General features: G+C 33.5%; 1 long non-coding RNA gene across 1 annotated transcript in view; it reads right to left on the reverse strand.

Annotated features, from left to right (window-relative positions):
• LOC140151023 (uncharacterized) overlaps positions 1–14,439 on the reverse strand; it is a 195,756-nt gene extending 181,317 nt beyond the window's left edge. Inside the window, exon 1 of the long non-coding RNA XR_011858883.1 lies at positions 14,290–14,439. This is a non-coding gene — a long non-coding RNA (uncharacterized lncRNA). The remainder of the gene's footprint in view (positions 1–14,289) is intronic.
• Positions 14,440–14,673: the final 234 nt, after the last annotated feature.

The raw sequence follows: 14,673 nt of genomic DNA on the forward strand, positions 1-14,673 counted from the left end.
GATTTCCTATAAATAAGATTCCATAACATTATTTTCCGATGTGATACAGTATATATTCAAAATCAAATCAAATATAGTAGAAATATTTTGGTAGATGGTCAGCTCAAATCTAAATTAATATTGTCATTTTACTTGCAGAATAATCGTTTTAAAATGCACATAACATATATAATAGTACTCTATGTACATTGTACAATAACAATTTGTGCAATTTATTAAAGATTTTATATCAAATATTAGTAATTTAATTTATTTTGTAAGACACTTTCTCTCATAGGTGTGCGGTGTCTGCAGATATTGTGTAGAGGCTATTATTATGGTGATTCAATTTCCTCTATACATGCTATATGTTTATAGCTGTGGAGGTTTAACATCATAATGGTAAAATGTAGATGATTATTTACCGATCTATTTAGAATATCACAAGCACAACCGGTCTAAAGCTGAATTTATACTTTTGCTTTTGCAGAAAAGCGATTCTCACGCATGCTCAATGTTTACTTACATTTCCAGAGCGTCAAGCCGATCAATCGATTCAAATCGCTGAGGCAAAAACGACGTCGCTTTTGCAAGTTGAAGAAATCTCAACTTCCCAGCGATATCGCTTGACACGTGAATGCGTCAACCAATCATAAACACCCAAATGGATCTATTAATTTGCTAATTAATTTACCTTTCTCGATTATTAACTTTTGGTGATGAATTAATTCAAAGCAATAATTATTGACAGCAACTGATGTTTTAAAAATTATTTTGTGGCATTTAGAATAATATTTTAATTGTCGTCTGCAATCGCTATCGCCGTGATGCAAAAGCGACGGGCGATGCATCACACAATTCGGCGATTGCCCATCGCTTTCCAAAAGCGTTTCATCGCAATCGCTCATCAAGTATAAATACATGTATGTGTACACACGTGGTATAAAATGAACGGATCATAATAATAATGCATAATGGCAATAAAAAAACGTCTTTTTAATGTTTGTAGTAAAATACGAATTGCCATATAATAGCTAAATGATCTATTTTGTACATCAAAAACAGCATATTCAAAACCAGTTAATCCTAAGAGCATTTTGTTAATGGATTTGAAGTATTTGGAGAATCACACTTTTGCCGCATCAAAGTCTTGTATTATCATTTCAATTAATTTCAAATAATCAAGAATCGTTCCAAAAGATAAGTAGATCTTTTAAAAAGCAATAATGCTTTCCATTATCAAGAAGGTGACAATAAACTGTGTGGCTCGCTCATTCCTTTAAAACTAGGGATATTTAGCTTTAAAATGACACCAAATCTGATGATAATACTTTGTCCCTTAACAACTAAAAACAAATACGTCTTACAAATTCAAAACTAAGCCAGGTGTCATCTGAGATGAGACACGCCTCTGTTTTGGCTTTAACATATGATTCATATCACACATTACTTAAGGTGTATATACCGATTGAGAGCTGCAGCTTCCCGCACTACCCCATCAAATTGCAGATATTTCACATAACCCCAGTGAAATTTTAGGCTGAAATATGTGATGCGATCAAGCAAAATCAGTCGGAACTCGGAAATATAAAATTTTCAGTTTCTTATAGAATAATAAAAAGCATTTACAAAACTGCCTTTTGCAGAATACCCCATTAAAATTAAACAACCAGTTCCAAAGATATGAGCAATTTCCAAAACAATAGGAAACAAAAGAAAATATTTTCTTTGTTTGGCTATATCTCAAAATCAATATTTCCGAGTTCCGAGATTAGATGCCGAATCTTGTTATTATTTCATTGTTTTCCAACAACATTATATATTTGTACGCTTTGAAACTACTGGGTACCTCTAGGTCGGTAAGAATTAGTAAGGTTTGATCTTTCCCTGAAAGATCAAACCTTACTCATTATATATTTGTGCTCATGGCAGATCGTAGAGGATATTATAGATATAATGCAGCGTTGAGTCATTCTGTCTAAAACAATGCTTAAAAGTCGATGCCCATAAGCTGTCAAGTTACAAACATCATGACAGAGAATACAAGAGAATGGACGCTGAGCTCATCGTATAAAATTCAATAGAAATGACATTTAATTTTGAGCATATCCCAAGTTTATTTATAGCATTATCTTAATTGTTTTTCATTCACCAAGGGCAATACTCTATGATAATTGTCAAACACTGTACTGATATGTCATACATTTATAATTGAGATTTCATGGCGTTAAGAGATGTTGTCGTTTAATAACGTCTGCGAGTGATGTGTTTACTCTTAGACACTGATTTATTTTCTGTGTTATTTTTCTTTGTTTATGGTATGTAGGTCACGAAGGACAAATTGTGTATGAATTTAAAATGTGTACTTACATTGGCTACATAAGAATAGTCTGGAACCAAAGTGGTATAATTGGCTTACATATAACATCGTTTATTAAAACAGACAATCTCACAATTGATAAAATTAATAAAAGCGATGCCTTCAACAGCCAGACCTTGACAACACACACCCACATCAATCATGGATAGTGGATACACACCCCTACTCGTTTCAAAATAACAAGTCCGCGTATGACGCATCTACCAACAAACACACCCCATAACCGCCTCCACAGGCGTAGATCCCGGGGGGATGTGGGGATAACTCCCCCCAATATTTTGCCAGGGGGTGGTCCATACAATCATCCCCCCCCAGCCCAATGTTGACGCCTGAATATTGGTTTCTGACCAAATTAACCTCGTATTTGCCCATTTTAGCTCCAAAAGCGCAAATATTCGCGCGCTTTGCGCGCATTTATTCCACTTTTACACCACATTAACCTATATAGATTATCCTAAATTAGCTTTAAAATAGCAAAAATTTTCAAGCGCTTCGCGCGCATTTGTACCATAAACTTAATCTGTCGCCAAAAAGTGCTGGATTCATTATACTTCAAGAATTTTTCCCAACCCTATCCCCCCTATATCAAAAAGAAATCTACGTCACTGATCACCTCCACACACACAACCATACCCACATCCACCCCAAAACTGTTTTTGGGGAGATGCCCCCTCTTGTTCTCCCCTCCCCATAGTGCCGCCACTGATCCTAGAAGGAAAAAAGATCTCTGAGATCAGCAGCAAACGGGTGCTTCACAAATGGTGCGGAATTAAGGGGTACTACACCCCTCGATAAATTTGTGTCCATTTTTGCATTTTTCTCAAAAACTAATAACACAGTGGTAACAAAAGTTATGTATATTATAGGGGCAAGGAATCCAATTACTACACTGGAATTTCAGTGACCCAAGACAAGCGTTTCGTTATTTATGATAAGAAATAAGGTACCACACTAGGATGTACCTCATTTCCTATCATATATACTGAACCGCTTGTCTTGAGTCACTGAAATTTCAGTGTAGTAATTAGATTCCTTGCCCCAATAATATACATAACTTTTCTTACCAGTGTTTAATTATTTTTTGAGAAAAATGCAAAAATAGTCACAAATTTACCACAGGGGTGTAGTACCCCCTTAAGGAACACGAATATTGGAAGAGTATGAGTATGACAGTAGTTTCCAGTCTACATTTTAAAATTACTGCGTATATTCAGGAAGAATTTAGTGGTAATTTTAGGTTTAATCATTGTAAAGTAAAACTTCAGGGAGTAGCACTAATGAACATTGAATCGACAAGCAGTTAATGGTCTCGTAAATCATTCGTATTTGATTGAAATATAACCTAACCTACTAAACTTGCGTTTCTCCTTACAGCTCTTTTGAACTAAATAAAATCTAAGACACACACCCGCACAGGGTTCAAGAAGTTTGGCATAATTTCATTTGCATAAAACTAAAAACAAATTTCTTGTATTGCAATAATATGGTTAACAAAGAGAAGGCGGCTATTTTCTTAAGACCAATTCATGAAAATGTCAAAGAACAAACAGTTATATTATAGTATTTGCAAATTTTATGATTGAATGCATATTCTTCAATATCTTACAGGACTGAGATGCTAATTTTCAACAGATTTGGCGCAAATTAAAATAATTTGGTTTGGGTTAATCGTTTTTCCTTCTGTTTGTGATAACGGACAAGCAAATTAATTACACTTGGCCTTCAGACTGTTTGCGCGAAATTTGTTAGGAAGCTTTGGGGACATTAATGACTACAGCCTGATGGAATTTTACTGAACAATTGTTACATAATCATTTCTAATCCTACAAATGAATGTTCTTTTATTAACTGTACTGTACAGGTATTTGGATATAACATTCTATTCAATTTTTGAAAACGTGGCACAAAAGGGTTTTGATACATTTGTGTTTAGTGAATCAAATCTCTGGATTGTCGAAACCAAAATGAATGAAACAAACTGCTCCCTTGATGTTGATGTAAGCATCATGGCACAACCGTATTTTCTAATTGCTAAAGATGGCGCTTTCCACTTGCACAATTGTTTTTTGAGACAGGCTGTATGTGACAATATATGACTTGTCGTTCAGCTGTATTTAATTAAATAGAATATAGGGTCTACTCTTGTTTCTGTGTGAATGGGGAGACTTGTTTTCTCATATATGTTGTTAGGAGTCGAGGGGTGACCTTGGTGAAGTTTAAGGCAGGTCAGAGGGGAACATAACCCAGCAGTGCTTGCATTCAAATAATTGATACAAACAAAATTGGCACACAATAATAATAATATGGGCTCTATAAAGGAGACCACAAAACTTGATATAAAGCGTGTCATTTCCACCCCATGTGCAAGATTTTTCTTGGGAAGGGGATAACGCCCAAAACAGTACCATTTGCCTTAACTCAAGAACCGCAAGATCTATAGAAATTATATGATTATTGGCTTCCTTGACTCTTATAAGATCAATGTATTATTATTCTTAGATAACTGCCTAAAACTGGGGAAAATTGATCGATTAGTTCTGTTTTAGATGCTTTTCTACTGAAAGGAGGTGCAAAATATATTAAATTAAGCAAAATACTGAAATCTAAAGAGATCATCTGCCGGTCTATTCCCTAAATCTAAGCACTTATTTCTGATACTCTATACTTCCACAATTTAAGCTTGCCGCGTTACACCTGTGTGGAAGTACATGATATATGTACTGAGATTATTGTTAAACAAATACACACAAAAATTAATATCAACATGCCCTCGAATCGTAGGATTCATCCTCAAGCATATTATTCAGAGACTAATACAAAGGGGCACTATGTATATATGATTGACTAATAATGAGATTGATTAGTTAATTAAAGTACTTGTGCTCTTAGTGGCAGGTGATACGTATTGGTTATGTATCCCTAGAGAACAGATAATTATAGCATAGATTCAAACTTTATTTATGACTGATTTTTTTAAATGACAATCTCTATGACATAATTCCTTAACCCCAATATTTTGCTTCACTCAGAATAAAACCTCAGGTGTGTTGGGTGCAAAAACTCATGTTCCACCCAGCAAACACAGACGTGTTCGACATCATTCGCAAAGGTGAGAAAAGGTTGGTGCCAGAAAACGTTTAAATGTCGGGTTATAGCATATAAAGGGTATACAACGTTTTCATAACATTCAAAAACATTTTATGATAACTTACTGCAAATATTCTACCATAATGTTATTTTAGTGTTGACAAAATATTTGGCAAAAAATGTTTGCCAAAAATATTTTACAATAACATTTTAAAAAATTTGACAAATATTGTTTTATATTTTTGTAGTGTGTTTTCATACAAAACGTTTTCATGACCGTTATATAATATTAATGATATAAAAACTTTTTTATCAAAACCAAAAACCAAAAATATAACCTGTATAAAACGTTTTAAAAACGTTTTATGTTTGCTGGGCACAACTTCAGGACAAAACTTTCAACTTTGCTTCTTTTATGGGGGTCATTGAGCTATGCCATTGAGAATGAGATCATTGGGCTCTTCCATTTAAATCCACACTACCCTTGTAGAATATTTTGTAAATATGTCTAACAAGGGGAGTATTAATTTCAAATGGAATGAACACATTATGCAGCTCCATTTAAAACTCACCCTCAATCGTTGGAAGATACAGATCGTTTATGTACTCTGGTATGAACCTAATAGCTTTAAGACCCCGTGACACTTCTGGTAAATACCTAAAACGTTGACTTAAACGTTGACCTACTCCCCATTCCAGACAAATACAGCACTAATTTTTTGGAATTAAAAAATATTATCCTGTTTTGCCAATTGAAACATAACTAAATCCGAATCCTTTAGTTAGTCCTAACTGGCAATAAAAGTCAAATTTTGAAATTTTTGCAATTTGAGGTAAAAGGGTCCAAATGCATGTTTTCTTAAAATTGCAGTGACAAATTGTAAGACTTGGCACAAGTCTAAGCATTCAAAATCTTGAGTATAGGCTAAGAGTTAGCTCATAATTTTAATATTGTATGTTATTTTTGCTAATTGGTTATGAAGAAGATTGGAAAATGTGTTTTCCAAAAATTAGAATTCATAACTCGAAATAAGTCTTTGTTCAAGTCTTTGGGCCTGATTGTCACAGAATACAAAAAAGGTCGAAAAACACCCTAAATATGCATGTTTTTGGCCCTTAATTCCAAAAATTGACCAAACATTAAAATTTGACTTTTATTGCCAGTTAGGACTACCAAAAGGATTAGGATTAAGCTATGTTTCATTTGACAAAACCGAATAATATGTTTTTTAATCCAAACAAAAATAGTTTTCTGGAATGGGGAGTAAACATCAACGTTGATAACGAAGGTGTAAAACTGATTCGGTTTGGCGTAATTACAAAACAGTTCTTGTGTGTTACATACATTTTTATGTTTGCAACCAAATTAAGATATATAACCGTGCAAAACGTCGCTATTAAGTCTAAAATCAAATTATAACTGCCTACAGTGCTATTGACAACACATTAATGTTATTTTCAAACATCAGTTTAGAACTTTAGCGAATATTCTAATTTTGCATTTCTTTCGCTCGGTGAAGCAATTTCTGACAGTGCATTAAACCATTGTGAACGATCACGTGAGAAACCTTCAAGATATTAACAACTGATCAAAAATAGAAACGACGTCTATCATGTATTATGCGGTTAAAGAGAAAGGTTTGCAAGTTCAGACAAAAAAATCTTAGACTGCTGAAATCCTGACTCATGATATGGATAACGTGGCTAAAAATGAATTTACATTGAACGTCAAAATAAAAGTTATGCTGGTTGGAACAAATGCCAACATTTCCTAAAATCCTGAAGCTTTTACTGTAAAGATCCATGATGAAGTCTTAGATGAGGTCCATTCTTTCAAGTACCTGCATGGGTGTCTTTTTAGATCAATCACTTTCATGTGGGTCGCACATAAATCTTAATAGAAAAATGGCGTTTTTGAAAGATGACACTTTGAATATCATGTATTAGTCTTTAGCCCTCCGACTATTGTGATGTTGTGAGGGGTAACTAATGCTGCCAATAAATTCCTTTGTAAGTTGAACACGGTACAAAAACAAAGCTGGCAAACTATTCTCAAGATAGGCGTTTCCCCACCAAATCCCTGCTTAAATGTCTTTTGTGGAAGGATCTTGACATAAGGACACAAGAAGTTTATTTCATCTCAATGCTGTGGTTTTTAAATCTATCACTGACATTGTATTTGTGAATATTTGGCATACCAAACAAGAGGTAGTGCGCATGCGCATGGTAACATTGCTCCACCCAAAATAAGGATAATCACTAATCTCATTCAAGATTATATTACTCAATTGCAAAGTGAATTTCAGCTGTGTTTTTATCTTTTCCCTGATTTAATTATTGTATCATATACGCCTATCTGGAAAGGTTAATAAAAGATGTCGGACGGACTTCACATAATGTTTGTTTTTATTACATGACTTATATGGCAACCAGAACACACAATATTACTCCCTACTATTCCAGATACATTGTACCGTGGGATATATGATAGTTGGCTAATCGTCTGATGTATTACATATTTATACCACGCTTAAAATAGGTCTAAGTGCCTTTACAAACTACAGCCAAGGCTGGAATAGAAACGAAAAAAGAAAGTATCGAATAATTACAAGTATGTTCCACAGCCGAGGTCCAATAACTGAAAGCAAAAGGCCCTCTCACCTGTCGAACGATGAGTTTTGGGGAATATGGAGCCTTGTATGATCAATTCATTGCCGGGTGATAGGACAAAGAACAAGCCAACCGAGGATTACAATTCCAAGACATGATGTTTCCATAATAGTTGTTATTTCTGTTGTTTGGCAAAGAAATCATCATTCATTTTACCAGCTACATTTTCTAAACTAGTATTTACGCATTAAAGGAAAGTCAAATGCACAGATTAAATTTTTGGAAATAATCAAACTTAAGTTACATTAGTCAAAGAGACCATTGAGTTTTTTTATGGAATGAAAATACGCGTGCTTCATAGAAAGAAGAAACATGATTGTGAATACTGAAATAATCAGTTAATATAAAAACTGATTATTAAATTTTTATAAAACTGAAAGTCGCGTATAAAGACATTTTACATGAAGCTGTAATACCCTACAAATATAGCGACTAGAGATTAAAAAAAAGATTTTAATTTATTTCGAATATTGTAAAGAGCACCATCGTGCGTCATGACCTGTATGTTTTGACCTGAAACATATATACTGACCCCTCGGTCACTTCAAAAGGTTTGTCCTTGTCGATAGGCGGCGCACGGTAAAGAAATCTACATTTTCGAGAGTTGAACTAGAAAACCGTTCTATTAATACTTTATTTTCTTAATATTTTGTAGATTTATCCTAAAAAAGTTCATTAGTAAAATTCTATAGACGTATCCTTTATTTATAAATCAATTTTAAAGACCGAAACCTGCTATTGCTACGTTCAAATTTTGTAAACATTCATTTTAATATGAGCATAATACGAGTATCTCTGTTTTTATTTTGACATTTATCATGTTTATAGTATATTTTGAAGAAGCCTGAAAGAATTAGAGGGCTTAGTATAGGACCATTCGGTATAAGAACAAGTTGTCGATAAGTTCTGTTTTTAGATGCTTTTCTGTTCAAAGGAGGTGCGAAATAGATTAAATTCTGCAAACTATTGAACTCAAATGAGATCTGCCGGTCTATTCCATAAATCTAAGCACTTATTTCTGATACTCTATACTTCCACAATTTAAAGGCGACGCTTTATACCTAGTAGGATACGTATAAATACTGAGAATAGTGTTAAACAAATACACACAAAAATTAATATCAACACGCCCTAGAATCGTAGGATTCATCCTCAAGCATATTATTCAGAGACTAATACAAACCGGCACTATGTATATATGATTGACTAATTAATGAGATTGACTAATTAATTAAAGTACTTTTGCTCTCGGTGGCAGGTGATACCTATTGGTTTCAACGTAACTATCAACTATCTAGATTAGATAATTGTAGAATTAATCGTAGCATACATTCCAACTCTATTTATGACTGCTAGTGTTTTCAGCGTCATATAAACTAATAGCGCTAGAATCGTACATATGACGATCTCTAGGACACAGTTCTTTAACCTACTTCTTTCTACACTCAAAGAATGACTTTTTAATGTGTAGAGTACAAAAACTCACGTTCCACAACTTGAGGTCAAAATTTGAACTTTGCTTGTTTAATACGGGTCATTGAGCTGTGCCATTGGGTATGAGAACATTATGGGTCATAGTGTTGGGCTCACATATCTAACGATTAAAGCAGCAACAACCTGTTATGCTGAAGTGTAACCTGGTCATAATTATTTGTGTGAGTATTATCGTTTAGGTACTTTGGTATGAACTTTAACAGAATTGTCAGGCACGGAGATCCGCATGACATTTCTGTTAGATATGTTAAACGTTGACTTCAACGTTGAACTAAACCGTCAAAGTTGATAACAAAGGTGGAACACTGATTCGGTTTGGCGTGATTACATACCATTTTTATGTTTGCAACCAAACTAAGACAAATAATCGTGCAAAACGTGGATATTAAGTCTATAAAGCAAACTGTCAGTCAATAACGCCGCATTATTTTCAAGCCTCAGTTTAGAGCAAACATTTAAAGAATCTTGTAAATAATACATAATTTTGCATTTCTGTCGCCAGGTGTAGCAATAATTTATTTCTAACAGTACATCAACGTTGACCTAAACTTCAACGTTGATAACGAAGGTGTAAAACTGATTCGGTTTGGCGTAATTACAAAACAGTTCTTGTGTGTTACATACATTTTTATGTTTGCAACCAAATTAAGATATACTTATAATCGTGCAAAACGTCGCTATTAAGTCTAAAATCAAATTTTAGCTGCCTACAGTGCTATTGACAACACATTAATGTTATTTTTAAACATCAGTTTAGAACTTTAGCGAATCTTCTAATTTTGCATTTCTTTCGCTCGGTGAAGCAATTTCTGACAGTGCATTAAACCATTGTGAATGATCACGTGAGAAACCTTCAAGATATTAACAACTGATAGAGGATGTCGGACTTCACATAATGTTTGTCTTTATTACATGGCTTATATGGCAGCCAGAGCACACAATTACTCCCTACTATTCAAGATACATTGTACCGTCGGCTATATGATAGTTAGCTAATCGTCTGATGTATTACATACATACATATATTTATACCACGCTTAAAATAGGTCTAAGTGCCTTTACAAACTACAGCCAAGGCTGGAATAGAAACGAAAAAAGACTAGTATCGAATAATTACGACGTACAAGTATGTTCCACAGCCGAGGTCCAATAACTGAAAAGCAAAAGGCCCTCCCACCTGTCGAACGATGAGTTTTGGGGAATATGGAGCCTTGTATGATCAAATCATTGCCGGGTGGTAGGACAAAGAACAAGCCAACCGAGGATTACAATTCCAAGACATGATGTTTCCATAATAGTTGTTATTTCTGTTGTTTGGCAAAGAAGTCATCATTCATTTTACCAGCTACATTTTCTAAACTAGTTTTTACGCATTAAAGGAAAAGTCAAATGCACAGATTTAATTTTTGGAAATAACCAAAGAGACCATTGAGGTTTTTTATGGAATGAAAATACGCGGTCACTTCAAAAAGTTTGTCCTTGTCGATAGGCGGCGCACTGTAAAGAAATTTAAATTTTCGAGAGTTGAGCTAGAAAACCGTTCTATTAATACTTTATTTTCTTAATATTTTGTAGATTTATCCTAAAAAAGTTCATTAGTAAAATTCTATAGACGTATTCTTTATAAATCAATTTTAAAGACCGAAACCTGCTATTGCTACGTTCAAATTTCTGTAAACATTCGTTTTATTATGAGCATAATACGAGTATCTCTGTTTTTATTTTGACATTTATAGTATATTTTGAAGCAGCCTGAAAGAATTAGAGGGTTTAGTATGGGACCATTCGGTATAAGAACAAGTTGTCGATAAGTTCTGTTTTTAGATGCTTTTCTGTTCAAAGGAGGTGCGAAATAGATTAAATTCAGCAAACTATTGAACTCAAATGAGATCTGCCGGTCTATTCCATAAATCTAAGCACTTATTTCTGATACTCTATACTTCCACAATTTAAAGGCGACGCTTTATACCTAGTAGGATACGTATAAATACTGAGAATAGTGTTAAACAAATACACACAAAAATTAATATCAACACGCCCTAGAATCGTAGGATTCATCCTCAAGCATATTATTCAGAGACTAATACAAACCGGCACTATGTATATATGATTGACTAATTAATGAGATTGACTAATTAATTAAAGTACTTTTGCTCTCGGTGGCAGGTGATACCTATTGGTTTCAACGTAACTATCAACTATCTAGATTAGATAATTGTAGAATTAATCGTAGCATACATTCCAACTCTATTTATGACTGCTAGTGTTTTCAGCGTCATATAAACTAATAGCGCTAGAATCGTACATATGACGATCTCTAGGACACAGTTCTTTAACCTACTTCTTTCTACACTCAAAGAATGACTTTTTAATGTGTAGAGTACAAAAACTCACGTTCCACAACTTGAGGTCAAAATTTGAACTTTGCTTGTTTAATACGGGTCATTGAGCTGTGCCATTGGGTATGAGAACATTATGGGTCATAGTGTTGGGCTCACATATCTAACGATTAAAGCAGCAACAACCTGTTATGCTGAAGTGTAACCTGGTCATAATTATTTGTGTGAGTATTATCGTTTAGGTACTTTGGTATGAACTTTAACAGAATTGTCAGGCACGGAGATCCGCATGACATTTCTGTTAGATATGTTAAACGTTGACTTCAACGTTGAACTAAACCGTCAAAGTTGATAACAAAGGTGGAACACTGATTCGGTTTGGCGTGATTACATACCATTTTTATGTTTGCAACCAAACTAAGACAAATAATCGTGCAAAACGTGGATATTAAGTCTATAAAGCAAACTGTCAGTCAATAACGCCGCATTATTTTCAAGCCTCAGTTTAGAGCAAACATTTAAAGAATCTTGTAAATAATACATAATTTTGCATTTCTGTCGCCAGGTGTAGCAATAATTTATTTCTAACAGTACATTAAACAATTGTGCACGATCACTCGCGAAACTTTGTAGACGTTTAATAACAACTGATAGAAAATTTAAGACAAGGTATAGGTTTCAAAATTCTACAAAAATAATTCACTTTTCATCCAACCAAGTTAGTTGAGAATCTTATTCAATCCAAGGTATAAATAATAGGGGCCAAAATGTTAACATCTAATGTACAGTTTCTGCTCGTTTCGTATCAAATGGATTATATGCCGATTCTATAATTGTCATTAATCTCATTCAAGATTATATTACTCAATTGCAAAGTGAATTTCAGCTGTGTTTTTATCCTTTATGCGAAACGCCTGGTATCTAGGTAGTTAAAGGATGTCCGTCAGACTTCGCATAACGATTATTTTTTTACATGACTTGTATGGCAACCAGTAAAAACAATCTCTACCTAGTATTCCAGATACCGTATGATAGGTAACTAATCGTCTGATGTATCGCAGCAAATCATTTCCAGGTGATAGGAAAAGGAACAAACCAACCGCCGAATGCAATTCCAAGACACGTTGTTGTCGATAATAGTTGTTATTTCTGTTATTTCAGTATTTTCTAAACTAGTATATATCCGCATCAAGGGAACGTCAAATGCACAAGTTGTTGGCAATGATCAAACTTTTAAATCAAAGAGATTTGCGTTGACTTTCTTATGTAATATGGAATAAAAACACGAGTGTTTCATAGAAAGAAGCAAAATGTTTATTAACACTTTTAAAATATTCAGTTAGTATAAGAAATGATATTCATTTGTATAAATATGGTAACATATTTGCCTCAGTTTGACTGATTACGCAAAAGTATAATCTGATCTAATAATATATAATTGCGAAAGTTTGGAGAATTGGTTACATTATGTAGTGAAGGAGCTAACATCGTGAATGTGAGTTCAAACACTACCTGTATTACCTCTTAGTATCAAAAATCCTCCAAAATAATACCAAGATCAAAAAACGTTAATTAAATTATAAAATATTCCACAATCAGTTATTATTAAACCTTTAAGAAAATTGCCATTTGATTGCATATTATGCTTTTGCAAACAAATCACGAATTTCACAAATGTCCATGTGCAAATTAGCATCTTTTTTGTAATTATTTGTTTAAAACTCAACATGAATTCCATAAATATTAATTTGCAAATTATCGTATTTTTGTGATAATTTTTTAAAACAAACATGAATTTTATGAATGTTTTATGTACAAATTAACATGTTATTGTGATATTTTTGTACTCTATACAGTCAACTATTTACTTTCAGCTTGTTGTGGTTTGAGCATTTGTGGGTCAACAATCTGCGTAAGGTTAAGTGTGTATTGTGCATTTTGAAACATAATTATCCGATTAATATAATGATGATTTTTAAACAAAAATAAATACATGATATCTCTAAATGCCATCTACGGAGCATAGCCCGCAGAAACTTTTGTTTGGTATTGGGTTTCTTTAAATTAAAAACTAAGGGTGTTTGCTTTATTGTTTGTGCACTACAATTTTGTTAATATAATCGAAGGCTGCAATCTACAGCAAGTCATATACTTATGTATCAATATTTTTTGGCACATTATATCCATTCCAAACAAAATTTGTCGAAGGAATATGGCTTAACGCTGTCCATAGATATGTGTATATCTTTAATAATATTTGATATGGCAATGTGTGCTGGTATAGAATTTATCTGCACATAACATCAACAAATTGACGACACACACACAAAAGAAACTTACCGAAACCTGCAATTTATGTTCCAATCTTTGTATTATTTTTCCACGAAAAGAAAACTTGTATCCCAACACACTTTGAATAATAAAAAAAGTTTGCTTTTCCCCGCTCTTGTACAAATGTCAGTATGCCACCCTTGTTACATGCGCATAGAGTTTGTGATGTGGTAAAGAATATGTACAGTTTATGCAGTAGCTTTATACACATTCTAACAATGAGGGCATGCTTTTCAAAACGCCTCCAATACCAGGCTATACCTTTCTCCACTGGAAATCACAAAATAATGTTGTTTGTTTGACGCAATATCCAATTTATTTATTTATTTATTTATTTATTTATTTATTTATTTATTTATTTATTTATTTATTTATTTATTTATTTATTTATTT

Source organism: Amphiura filiformis, chromosome 4 (assembly GCF_039555335.1).
Source record: "Amphiura filiformis chromosome 4, Afil_fr2py, whole genome shotgun sequence".
NCBI classification, from domain to species: Eukaryota; Metazoa; Echinodermata; class Ophiuroidea; order Amphilepidida; family Amphiuridae; genus Amphiura; species Amphiura filiformis.